This window comes from Phyllobates terribilis, unplaced genomic scaffold, assembly GCF_046119375.1.
Source record: "Phyllobates terribilis strain yellow unplaced genomic scaffold, ASM4611937v1 Scaffold_3__8_contigs__length_932513732, whole genome shotgun sequence".
Classification (NCBI taxonomy): domain Eukaryota; kingdom Metazoa; phylum Chordata; class Amphibia; order Anura; family Dendrobatidae; genus Phyllobates; species Phyllobates terribilis.
Window position 1 is genome coordinate 85,736,758 of NW_027362763.1, and position 12,574 is coordinate 85,749,331.

Sequence of the window (12,574 nt, forward strand, 5' to 3'; positions counted from 1 at the left end):
GCAGTATGGGGCTGTGTGATTGTTTAAAAGCCGGCGGCTTTTTACCGCCCGCCGGCTTTTAAACAATCAGCAGAATTCTCCCACGCTGGGATGGCATTCTGATGACAAGCTGGATCGCAGCTGAGCGCTGCCATCCAGCTTGTCATCCTTCACAGACACTGCAGAGCGCAGGCATTATGGGAACTTCCGATTCCGGTATTCGATATTATAAAAGTATCGGAATTAAGTATCGGAATTCCGATACAGTGAATATCGGCCGATACCCGATATTTCAGTATCGGAATGCTCAACACTAATCATCAGACATAAGCAATGTCAGGAGATCATCATGGGGTGCAGTGCTTGTCACGGTGCATATCTGGGAGGTAAGTGCTCTTTGCTTTCTTCTTATTTGATTGGGACAATCGAAAAGCGCCATCCAGTAGGGAACAATCTCTTTAAAATATGGGAAAAGGAGAATTGCATTTTTTTTTAATCTGTTCAAAAAAAGATGTAAAAAATAAAATCGCCTCCTTTTTTCCCCATATTTTAAATATAAACAAATAATAAAAAATTAAAGAAAAATAGTTTCGTCTTGTCCCTAATAGTCCAGACTATGAGAATATGATGTTATTTATGCTGCATGATTATAGAAGAGAAAAAATAACAGAGAAAATCTATTAGTAGATAGTCATAGATTAGTGTCTCTTGGAGATGAGAACAAATCCCTGGGTGTCCATACAGGGGATGTAGCTCAGTGGTAGAGCGCATGCTTTGCATGTATGAGGCCCTGGGTTCAATCCCTGACATCTCTATGTTTTGTGATAAAAAAAAAAACTAGAAAAGTTTCCAAACATTCAGGAATCTGATACGTGTGAGTATACAGCGGTTCGTCTGTCTGGGTGTAACACAGAAACTGCACACAGAACTAAATATCAGATAGGGACTAGTGTTGAGCGACACTAAAATGCTCGGGAGCTCGCCGTGATACTCGGTTGCCGGACCCGAGCAATGAACCCAATGTCCCTATGGGAGACCCGAGCATTTTTGCGGCGGCACCCCCGGCAGTCTGTAGAAAGCCTAAAAAGTGCCCAAAACGATAGTGACAGTGCTCAAATGACACGGGGACAGCATGGGGATCGCCCCAGGAAGCATTTCTGACCCCCAGGTCACTGCTGTCAATAACGTGGTCAGAGGTATTAAGCCACTTTTACGGGCTCACAATAGAAGGTTCAAAAATGAAACTGAAACTGTTTTCCTGTGAAATATGTTAAGGAACATCCTTTCCAGGGTAATGACTTGTGTATAAGGTAAAATAAATAACCAAAAACAAAAATACTCCTCCACACCTTGGGCTATGTTCACAAGTAGCATTTTTTATGCGTTTTTGCACTTTTGCATTGCTTTCAACCGTGACAAATGCAATCACCGGGAAATGTCATTTTAACATTTTACAACCTTATCTGGCCATGTGCTGTGTGACACATGCATACAGTGCTGAAAAGACATGGGAACAGCATGGGGAAGACCCCTGGATGCATCTCTGACACCTAGGTCACTGCCTAAAAGTGTGCCCATCAGAAATGATCCTTGCCGCATCAGAAGATGCAGACTTGCAACTATCCCCGTGCAAGTCCTTGTCCCAGGGCAGTGTTCAATTGTACCTCCCCCATTCCTTGCAATGAAAGAGCAAGTATGCAGCCTGCCACCCACTCACCCACCCCCAGGCTGCAATACCATACTGCTTGCTTGCTTGCACTTGAAATTGGGCCTTTTAGGCATGTGGAGGCGGAATCTGGCCACCACGTCATGGCTGCGTCGGCGGCCTGGTATCCATACTCAGTCCCCAGCCGCCCGGCGGCCGGGTGTCCACGCTTGGTCCGCAGCCGCCGGGGGTGGTCGGGTGTTTACGCTTGGTCCCCATCCGCCAGGGGGCGGCCGGGTGTCCATACTCGGTCCCCAGCCGCCCCGCGGCCGGGTGCCCACACACGGTCCCCAGCCGCCTGGGGGCGGCTGGGTGTCCATAAACGATCCCCAGCTGCCCCTATTTGTCTCGGTGCGCCTTATACACAAGCGCGCATACCAAAACATTACCTGTGACCTCCCCAGTGCATTTAGTGGGAAGGACAGCCTAACCACAAACACGTGGACAAGTGAATGTGGCCAGGGATGGTCCATCTCACTGACGCCTTCACACTGGGTTAATATTGTGGAAGCCGGGATACAGCTGGACACTGTGATGCAACACGTCCTCCAGACATAGAGGATTGCGGGTCCTGGGTCAATCAGGCTTCAACACAAAGTTCAGAAGGTAAACAGCAGCAATGGTCGGCCTCCTACACAACGAGTAAATTATTTATGATCATGAGGCTATCCATCTCATTAGCTTTCTGTTCCTTGGAATGCAAGCTCATGTATGTAGTAGCGGCTAGGCCTGAGGTGGTCAACGTTTTGGCGCATATCCTACCTCCTCCGAGGATTTCTGGATGTTATCCTGCTACTATCCCAGTTCTATGACTCCTGTTAAAACAAAGCTTCAGGTGATGAATGATGGATGAGGTGGTGGCAAAGGAGAAAGAGCAGGAGGAACAGGGACCATTCACATCAATATCAGGCCAGTCAACCACACATGTCTTGTAGGATATATTTCTGTACCAAAAGGAGCGGTTCGGCTACACAGTTATAGGGCATACAGTGAGTGCAATGCCTACCAAAAATTTCGAGGCACTCCAAAGCCCCTTGGAAGTGACATGGAGGTCAGAGGGCCTTAACTAAACCATTTTTTCCATTTATAGCAACTGGGACTCCAGTACACTGTTGGCCTTAGCAGTGAATGGAAGAGTCGTGGAGGTTAGAGGTAACTGAAAACAACATTTCAATGCCCCTTGGAAGAGCTGTGTAGTTCACAGTGGTTTAACAAGACCATTTTAATGCCCCTTGGAAGAGACGTGGAGGTCACAGTAGCTTAACAAGATGGTTTTAATGCCCCTTAGGAGAGACATGGAGGTCACAGTAGCTTAACAAGATGGTTTTAATGCCCCTTGGAAGAGTGGTGGAGGTTACAGTGGAATAAAAAGACAATATCAATGCCCCTTGGAAGAGACGTGGAGTTCAGAGTGGTTTAACAAGACGGTTTTAATGCCCCTTGGAAGAGACGTGGAGTTCAGAGTGGTTTAACAAGACGGTTTTAATGCCCCTTGGAAGAGACGTGGAGGTCACAGTAGCTTAACAAGACGGTTTTAATCCCCCTTGGAAGAGACGTGGAGTTCAGAGTGGTTTAACAAGATGGTTTTAATGCCCCTTGGAAGAGACGTGGAGGTCACAGTATCTTAACAAGACCGTTTAAATGCCCCTTGGAAGAGACGTGGAGGTCACAGTAGCTTAACAAGACGGTTTTAATGCCCCTTGGAAGAGACGTGGAGTTCAGAGTGGTTTAACAAGACGGTTTTAATGCCCCAACCAACCGCGACCAATCAGCGAGATTGGCGCTTAATTTAAACAGCGCTATGAGCTCCCGACGGCAAGTGTGAACGGAGGACCGAGGAGCGGCACCGCCGGTCGGGATGCTTCTGCTGCGAGCAGCCGCTCATCTCCCAGCTGCTGGCAGCGGAAGTACCCGCACAGGCAGCACCGCTCCTCGGTCCTCACTAATACGACGCTGATTGGTTGCGGCCGCCGGCCCCGACCAATCAGCGATTTTGGTGGCAAATTGAAACACCGCTCTGCTGATTGGTCGCTACCGCCAGCCGCGACCAATCAACGATTTTGGCGAAAAATTTAAACAATGCTCTGTTGATTGGTCGCAAATTCCAGCCGCGACCAATCAGCGAGATTGGCACCAAATTTAAACAACGCTCTGCTGATTGGTCGCGGACGGCAGACGCGACCAATCAGCGAGATTGACGCCAAATTTAAACAATGCTCTGCTAATTGGTCTCAGTCGCCGGCCTCGAACAATCAGCAGTATTGGCGCAAAATTTAAATTCCGATCTGCTGATTGGTCGCGACCGCCGGGCGTGACCAATCAGCGATTCTGGCGCCAAATGTAAACCCCGCTCTGCTGATTGATCGCGGTGGCCGGCCGCGACCAATCAGCAATTTTGGTGCCAAATTTAAACAACACTCTGCTGATTGGTCGCTGTCGCCGGCCGCAACCAATCAGCAGTATTAGCGCCAAATTTAAACACCGCTCTGCTGATTAGTCGAAACCAATATATAGAAAGGATATAAACGAGCTTGAAAAGGTACAAAGGAGGGTAACAAAATTAATAAGTGGAATGGAGGGACTGCAATACCCAGAGAGGTTGGCAAAACTAGGACTATTCATCCTGGAAAAGAGAAGGTTGAGGGGGGACATAATAAATGTGTACAAATATGTTAGGGGACAGTATAGAGACCTTGCCCGGGATTTGTTCAAAAGGAGGGATATTACGGTAACAAAAGGGCATTCATTAAGACTGGAAGAGAAAAGGTTCCAGCACCAGCATAGGAAGGGGTTCTTTACGGTAAGAGCAGTGAAAATATGGAATTCACTGAGTGAGAAGACGGTAATGTCGGATTCACTAAACCAGTTCAAGCGGGGACTGGATGCATTTCTAGATACCAGGCAGATTTCAGCATATACTTAAAAATAGAATAAAATAGTAGGTTGATACAGGGATTTATTCTGACTGCTGGTTTCAGAGTCGGGAGGGAATTTTTCCTCAGGTGAAGATTGGCCAAATCATTTGGGGTTTTTGCCCTCCTCTGGATCAACTTTATCAACTACAGAACTTACAGGTCGAACTTGATGGACGCAAGTCTTTATTCGGCTTTACTAACTATATAGTGATGTCACAGTACAGAGATAATACACATAGTGATGTCACAATACAGAGATAATGCACATAGGGATGTCACAGTACATAGATAATGAACATAGTGAGGTCACAGTACAGAGATAATGTATATAGTGATGTCACAGTAGAGAGATAATAAAGACAGTGATGTCACATTACAGACATAATACACATAGTGATGTCACAGTGCAGAGATAATAAACACAGTGATGCCACATTACAGAGATAATACACATAGTAATGTCACAGTAGAGAGATAATAAACACAGTGATGCCACATTACAGAGATAATACACATAGTGATGTCACAGTGCAGAGATAATGCACATAGTGAGGTCACATTACAGAGATAATACACATAGTAATGTCACAGTAAAGAGATAATAAGCACAGTGATGTCACATTACAGAGATAATACACATAGTGATGTCACAGTACAGAGATAATGCACATAGTGATGTCACAGTGCAGAGATAATGCAGATAGTGAGGTCACAGTACAGAAATAATGAACATAGTGAGGTCACAGTGCAGAGATAATGCAAATAGTGAGGTCACAATACAGAGATAATGCACATAGTGAGGTCACAGTACAGAGATAATGCACATAGTGAGGTCACAGTAGAGAGATAATAAACATAGTGATGTCACATTACCGAGATAATACACATACACATAGTGATGTCACAGTACAGAGATAATGCACATAGTGATGTCACAGTAGATAGATAATGCACATAGTGAGGTCACAGTACAGAGATAATGCACATAGTGATGTCACAGTAGAGAGATAATAAACACAGTGATGCCACATTACAGGGATAATACACATAGTGATGTCACAGTACAGAGATAATAAACACAGTGATGTCACATTACAGAGATAATACACATAGTGATGTCACAGTACAGAGATAATGCCCATATTGAGGTCAAAGTACAGAGATAATGCACATAGTGAGGTCACAGTACAGAGATAATGCACATAATGAGGTCACAGTAGAGAGATAATGCACATAGTGAGGTCACATTACAGAGATAATGCACATAGTGAGGTCACAGTACAGAGATAATGCACATAGTGAGGTCACAGTACAGAGATAATGCACATAGTGATGTCACAGTGCAGAGATAATGCACATAGTGAGGTCACAGTACAGAGATAATGCACATAGTGAGGTCACAGTACAGAGATAATGCACATAGTGAGGTCACAGTACAGAGATAATGCACATAGTGAGGTCACAGTGCAGAGATAATGCACATAGTGAGGTCACAGTACAGAGATAATGCACATAGTGAGGTCACAGTGCAGAGATGATGCACATAGTGAGGTCACAGTACAGAGATAACACACATAGTGAGGTCACAGTACAGAGATAAAGCACATAGTGAGGTCACAGTAGAGAGATAATAAACACAGTGATGTCACATTACCGAGATAATACACATAGTGATGTCACAGTACAGAGATAATGCACATAGTGATGTCACAGTACATAGAAAATGAACATAGTGAGGTCACAGTACAGAGATAATGCACATAGTGAGGTCACAGTACAGTGCAGAGGCTCTGCAGCCTATCAATTTCTGGTATATATTTTTCACTGCTTGTGTGATCTGTCCTGAAAACTGCATTATATCTCCATGCAATGCTCTGCAGCCTATCAATTTCTGGTATATATTTTTTCACTCCTCTAGCTTTTTTATTCCATGATACTTAAAGGTCATCACACTTACTTTAAGAGTTTATGATCCATGCCGAGTTTACTAGTCTTTTTTTTTTTTTTTTTTCCCTGCACTTTATGGTCTCCTGTTGTCTTTTAAGCTAGTGATTGATTGTTAATGAGTTAAATCTGTGCAGATCTAAGCAGATACGTCCCTATATATTGAGACTTAGTTAAGGGGAGGCATTTATGCGGGGGCATTTATGCATACTTTATCGAAGTGCCATAATTTAGCAAAGTGCCCTGGCAGTTAGAAAATGGCAGTTGGACAGGGCAGGAGACAGGTAAGACATGCAAGACAATTAAACAAACTTGCTTCCAGGTCATCTTTTTGGCAAACAGTATTCACCATTTGTATCTGTGCCATTTATACTCTGGTTGCTACAATCATCCACATTCACCGTTCTCCCACAAATGCGGCACACTTCATCCATATTAATCCCTCACTCCTCTCTTCTCCTATGTACAGTTGTCATGCTCTCTTCACAATGTTATACCACGCAGATCCATTCATTCCCACCATACAACGCAGGAAACGCTCTCACAAATCACTCAATCATCTGCTCACTCTCTGTATCTTCCTTCTATTAGTCGCAGGTGATATTTCTCCCAACCCATGACCCTCCAGTAATAATAACACTAACTCTTTCCCTGTTACATTCAGAAACCCTGCTAATCTCATTAATATTCCCTGCATATCTTCTGTCTCATTCAACTGTGCCCTTTGGAATGCACGCTCAGCTTGTAATAAACTGTCTTACATCCATGACTTTTTCCTCTCTAATTCCCTCAACCTTCTGGCTCTCACTGAAACCTGGATCCAGCAGTCGGACACCACCGCCGCTGCAGCTCTCTCCTATGGTGGCCTACATTTCTCTCATACCCCGCGACCTGACAACAGATCAGGTGGAGGTGTTGGTCTGCTTCTTTCAACAAAATGTACTTTTCAGGTTATCCCCCCTGTACCCTCCCTTATCTTCCCGTCCTTTGAGGCCCACACAGTCAGACTCTACCGGCCCTTCTCCCTGCGAGTGGCGGTTGTCTATCGCCCCCCAGGTCCCCTCCATCAATTCCTGGATCACTTTGCTGCCTGGCTTACAAATTTTCTATCCTGCGACATCCCCACGATAATCATGGGAGACTTTAACATCCCAATTGGCGATTCTCTTTCCCCATCTGCCGCTCACCTTTTATCGCTAACCTCCTCCTTCGGCCTTTCACAGCTTGCTAATTCTCCTACACATGAGGACGGGAACACATTGGACCTGATCTTCTCCCGGCTTTGCTCAGTACATGACTTTACTAACTCTCCCCTTCCACTCTCTGACCATAATCTTCTTTCATTCTCTGTCAAGAACTGTGACTCTACTCAAGACACTCCCACCGTCCACACTTATAGAAATTTACGCGCCATTAACACCCAGAAATTTATAAAAAGGTTGCAATCATCATTGGCCCCAATCTCCTCCCTCTCATGTCCTGAATCTGCATTGAAGCATTATAACAAAATAATGCTATGCGCCCTGGATGAAGCCGCACCTCCTACACAAAGAACAATTCGGCATAGACGGCGACAACCCTGGCACACGCCTCAAACACGTCTTCTCCAGCGGTCCTCCAGGTGCGCTGAACGGCTGTGGAGAAAATCAAATCTGCCCGAAGATTTCCTCCACTATAATTTTATGCTGAAAACATATAACTCTGCCCTTCACCTCTCCAAACAAACCTACTTTAACAACCTCATCATCTCACTTTCCAATAATCCTAAACGACTCTTTGACACGTTTCATTCTCTCCTCAATCAAACAGCACAGGCCCCGACCACCGACCTCAGCGCTGACGATCTGGCTAACTATTTCAAAGAAAAAATTGACCATATCCGACAGGAAATTTTCTCCCAATCCCCAAATGTTATGCATGCTCCCCCCCGCCACATTGTATCTTGCTCATTTTCTGACTTCGAACCAGTCACGGAAGATGAAGTGATCAGGCTCCTTGCATCTTCTCGCCCTACCACCTGCACCAGCGACCCTATTCCCTCACATCTCCTTCAGTCCCTTGCTCCAGCTGTCACCTCTCACCTAACTAAAATTTTCAACCTTTCCCTCTCATCTGGTATCTTTCCCTCTTCTTTTAAACACGCCAGCATACAACCATTACTTAAAAAACCATCCCTCGACCAGAACTGCACGGCCAACTACAGACCTGTTTCCAATCTTCCCTTTATCTCTAAACTCCTGGAACGCCTGGTCCACTCCCGTCTAATCCGCTATCTCTCAGACAACTCTCTTCTTGACCCTTTACAATCTGGTTTCCGCTCTTTACATTCTACTGAAACTGCCCTCACTAAAGTCTCTAATGATCTACTAACAGCTAAATCTAATGGTCACTACTCCCTGCTGATTCTCCTGGATCTCTCTGCAGCATTTGACACTGTGGATCACCAGCTCCTCCTCACTATGCTCCGCACTATTGGCCTCAAGGACACGGTTCTCTCCTGGTTCTCCTCTTATCTCTCTGACCGCTCCTTCTCTGTGTCTTTTGCCGGCTCCTCCTCCTCCCTACTTCCTCTTACTGTCGGGGTTCCACAAGGATCAGTCCTAGGCCCCCTTCTTTTCTCCTTATACACTGCTCCTATTGGACAAACAATCAGTAGATTCGGTTTTCAGTACCATCTCTATGCTGATGACACCCAATTATACACCTCTGCTCCGGACATCACCCCTGCATTACTACAAAAGACCAGTGATTGTCTTTCTGCTGTGTCTAACATTATGTCCTCCCTCTGCCTAAAACTGAATCTGTCAAAAACTGAACTACTCGTCTTTCCTCCCTCCATTAATCTACCTGTGCCCGATATTGCCATCTCCGTTTGTGGCTCAACCATTACTCCCCAGCTACAAGCCCGCTGTCTTGGGGTCATTTTTGATTCAGATCTTTCTTTCACTCCTCACATCAAATCACTCGCTCGTTCATGTCATCTACACCTCAAAAACATCTCAAGAATCAGGACTTTTCTCACCTTTGACTCGGCAAAAACTCTTACTGTCGCTCTTATTCATTCTCGTCTTGACTATTGCAACGCTCTACTAATCGGTCTCCCTCTTACTAAACTCTCCCCTCTCCAATCCGTCCTGAACGCAGCAGCCAGGATCATATTCCTCGCCAACCGCTACACCGATGCCTCTTCCCTGTGCCAGTCATTGCATTGGTTGCCCATCCAATATAGAGTTCGTTTTAAACTTATCACGCTTACCCACAAAGCGCTCCATGCTTCAGTACCCCCCTACATCTCCTCCCTTGTCTCAGTCTACCACCCTACATGTGCCCTCCGTTCTGCAAATGACTTGAAACTAAAATCCTCCATAATCCGAACTTCCCACTCCCGTCTCCAAGATTTCTCGCGTGCTGCGCCAATTCTCTGGAATGCACTACCCAGGACAGTTCGATTAATTCCCAATACCCACAGTTTCAAGCGAACCCTAAAAACACATTTCTTTAGACTGGCGTATCACCTAAACACACTCTGTCCATCCCAGCTTTCCCCCATATTAAAATCTTCTTCAACTTCGGGTTCAAACCAACCATGCACATAAAAGCCTCTGTCAGGACTGCACACATACTGGCTGGCGACCAGTCCATGTATTATTATTTATCCTATTCAGTATATCAAGGCTGCATTATACAATATATGTACTTTTTACCTTTTGTGTCTCCCCCACTTCCTCATAGACTGTAAGCTCGCGAGCAGGGCCCTCACTCCGTTCGATATGAGATATGCTTATTCTGTATTGTCTGTATAAGTCCCCCCTAAAATTTGTAAAGTGCTGCGGAATATGTTGGCGCTATAAAAATAAACTATTATTATTATTATTATTATTATTATTAGAGATAATAAACACAGTGATGTCACAGTACAGAGATAATAAACACAGTGATGTCACATTACAGAGATAATACACTTAGTGATGTCACAGTACAGAGTCACTAAACACAGTGATATCACATTACAGAGATAATACACATAGTGATGTCACAGTACAGAGAAAATGCACATAGTGATGTCACAGTACAGAGATAATGCTCATAGTGAGGTCACAGTACAGAGGTAATGCACATAGTGAGGTCACAGTACAGAGATAATAAACAAAGTGATGTCACAGTACAGGGATAATAAACAAAGTGTTGTCACATTACAGAGATAATACACATAGTGATGTCACAGTACAGAGATAATGCACATAGCGATGTCACAGTGCAGAGATAATGCACATAGTGAGGTCACAGTACAGGGATAATGCACATAGTGAGGTCACAGTAGAGAGATAATAAACACAGTGATGTCACATTACAGACATAATACACAGTGAGGTCACAGTACAGAGATAATGCACATAGTGAGGTCACAGTACAGGGATAATGCACATAGTGAGGTCACAGTAGAGAGATAATAAACACAGTGATGTCACATTACAGAGATAATACACATAGTGATGTCACAGTACACAGATAATAAGCACAGTGATGTCAAGTTACAAAGATAATACACAAAGTGATGTCACAGTACAGAGATAATAAACACAGTGATGTCACGTTACAGAGATAATGCACATAGTGATGTCACAGTACAGAGATAATGCACATAGTGAGTTCACTGTACAGAGATAATGCACATAGTTAGGTCACAGTACAGAGATAATAAACACAGTGATGTCACAGTACAGGGATAATACACATAGTGATGTCACAGTACAGAGATAATGCACATAGTGATGTCACAGTACTGAGATAATGCACATAGTGAGGTCACTGTACAGAGATAATGCACATAGTTAGGTCACAGTACAGAGATAATAAACACAGTGATGTCACAGTACAGGGATAATACACATAGTGATGTCACAGTACAGGGATAATGCACATAGTGATGTCACAGTACATAGATAATGCACATAGTGAGGTCAGAGTACATAGATAATGCACATAGTGAGGTCACAGTAGAGAGATAATAAACACAGTGATGTCACATTACAGAGATAATACACATAGTGATATCACAGTACAGAGATAATAAACACAGTGATGTCGCATTACAGAGATAATACACATAGTGATGTCACAGTACAGAGATAAAGCACATAGTGAGGTCACAGTAGAGAGAAAATAAACACAGTGATGTCACATTACAGAGATAATACACATAGTGATGTCACAGTACAAAGATAACAAGCACAGTGATGTCATGTTACAGAGATAAAACACATAGTGATGTCACAGTACAGAGATAATAAACACAGTGATGTCACATTACAGAGATAATACACATAGTGAGGTCACAGTACAGAGATAATGCACATAGTGATGTCACAGTGCAGAGATAATGCACCTAGTGAGGTCACAGTAGTGAGATAATAAACACAGTGATGTCATATTGCAGAGATAATACACATAGTGATGTCACATTACAGAGATAATACACATAGTGATGTCACAATACAGATATAATAAGCACAGTGATGTCATGTTACAGAGATAATACACATAGTAATGTCACAGAACAGAGATAATGCACATAGTGATGTCACAGTACAGAGATAATGCAAATAGTGATATCATGTTACAGAGAGAATACACATAGTGATGTCACAGTACAGAGATAATAAGCACAGTGATGTCACATTACAGAGATAATACACATAGTGATGTCATAGTACAGAGATAATGCACATAGTGGGGTCACAGTACATAGATAATGCACATAGTGAGTTCCCACTACAGAGATAATGCACATAGTGAGGTCACAGTAGAGAGATAATAAACACAGTGATGTCAAATTACAGAGATAATGCACATAGTGATGTCACAGTACAGAGATAATGCACATAGTGAGGTCACATTACAGAGATATTACACGTAGTGATGTGACAGTACAGAGATAATGCACACAGTGATGTCACAGTACATAGATAATGCACACAGTGAGGTCACAGTACAGAGATAATGCACAGAGTGAGGTCACAATTGAGTGATA

General features: G+C 43.8%; 1 non-coding gene across 1 annotated transcript; it reads left to right on the forward strand.

Annotated features, from left to right (window-relative positions):
• The first annotated feature begins 722 nt into the window (after positions 1-722).
• Positions 723-794, forward strand: TRNAA-UGC (transfer RNA alanine (anticodon UGC)). Its single transcript has one exon. It is a non-coding gene; the product is annotated as a tRNA-Ala (tRNA).
• The last annotated feature ends 11,780 nt before the right edge of the window (positions 795-12,574 follow it).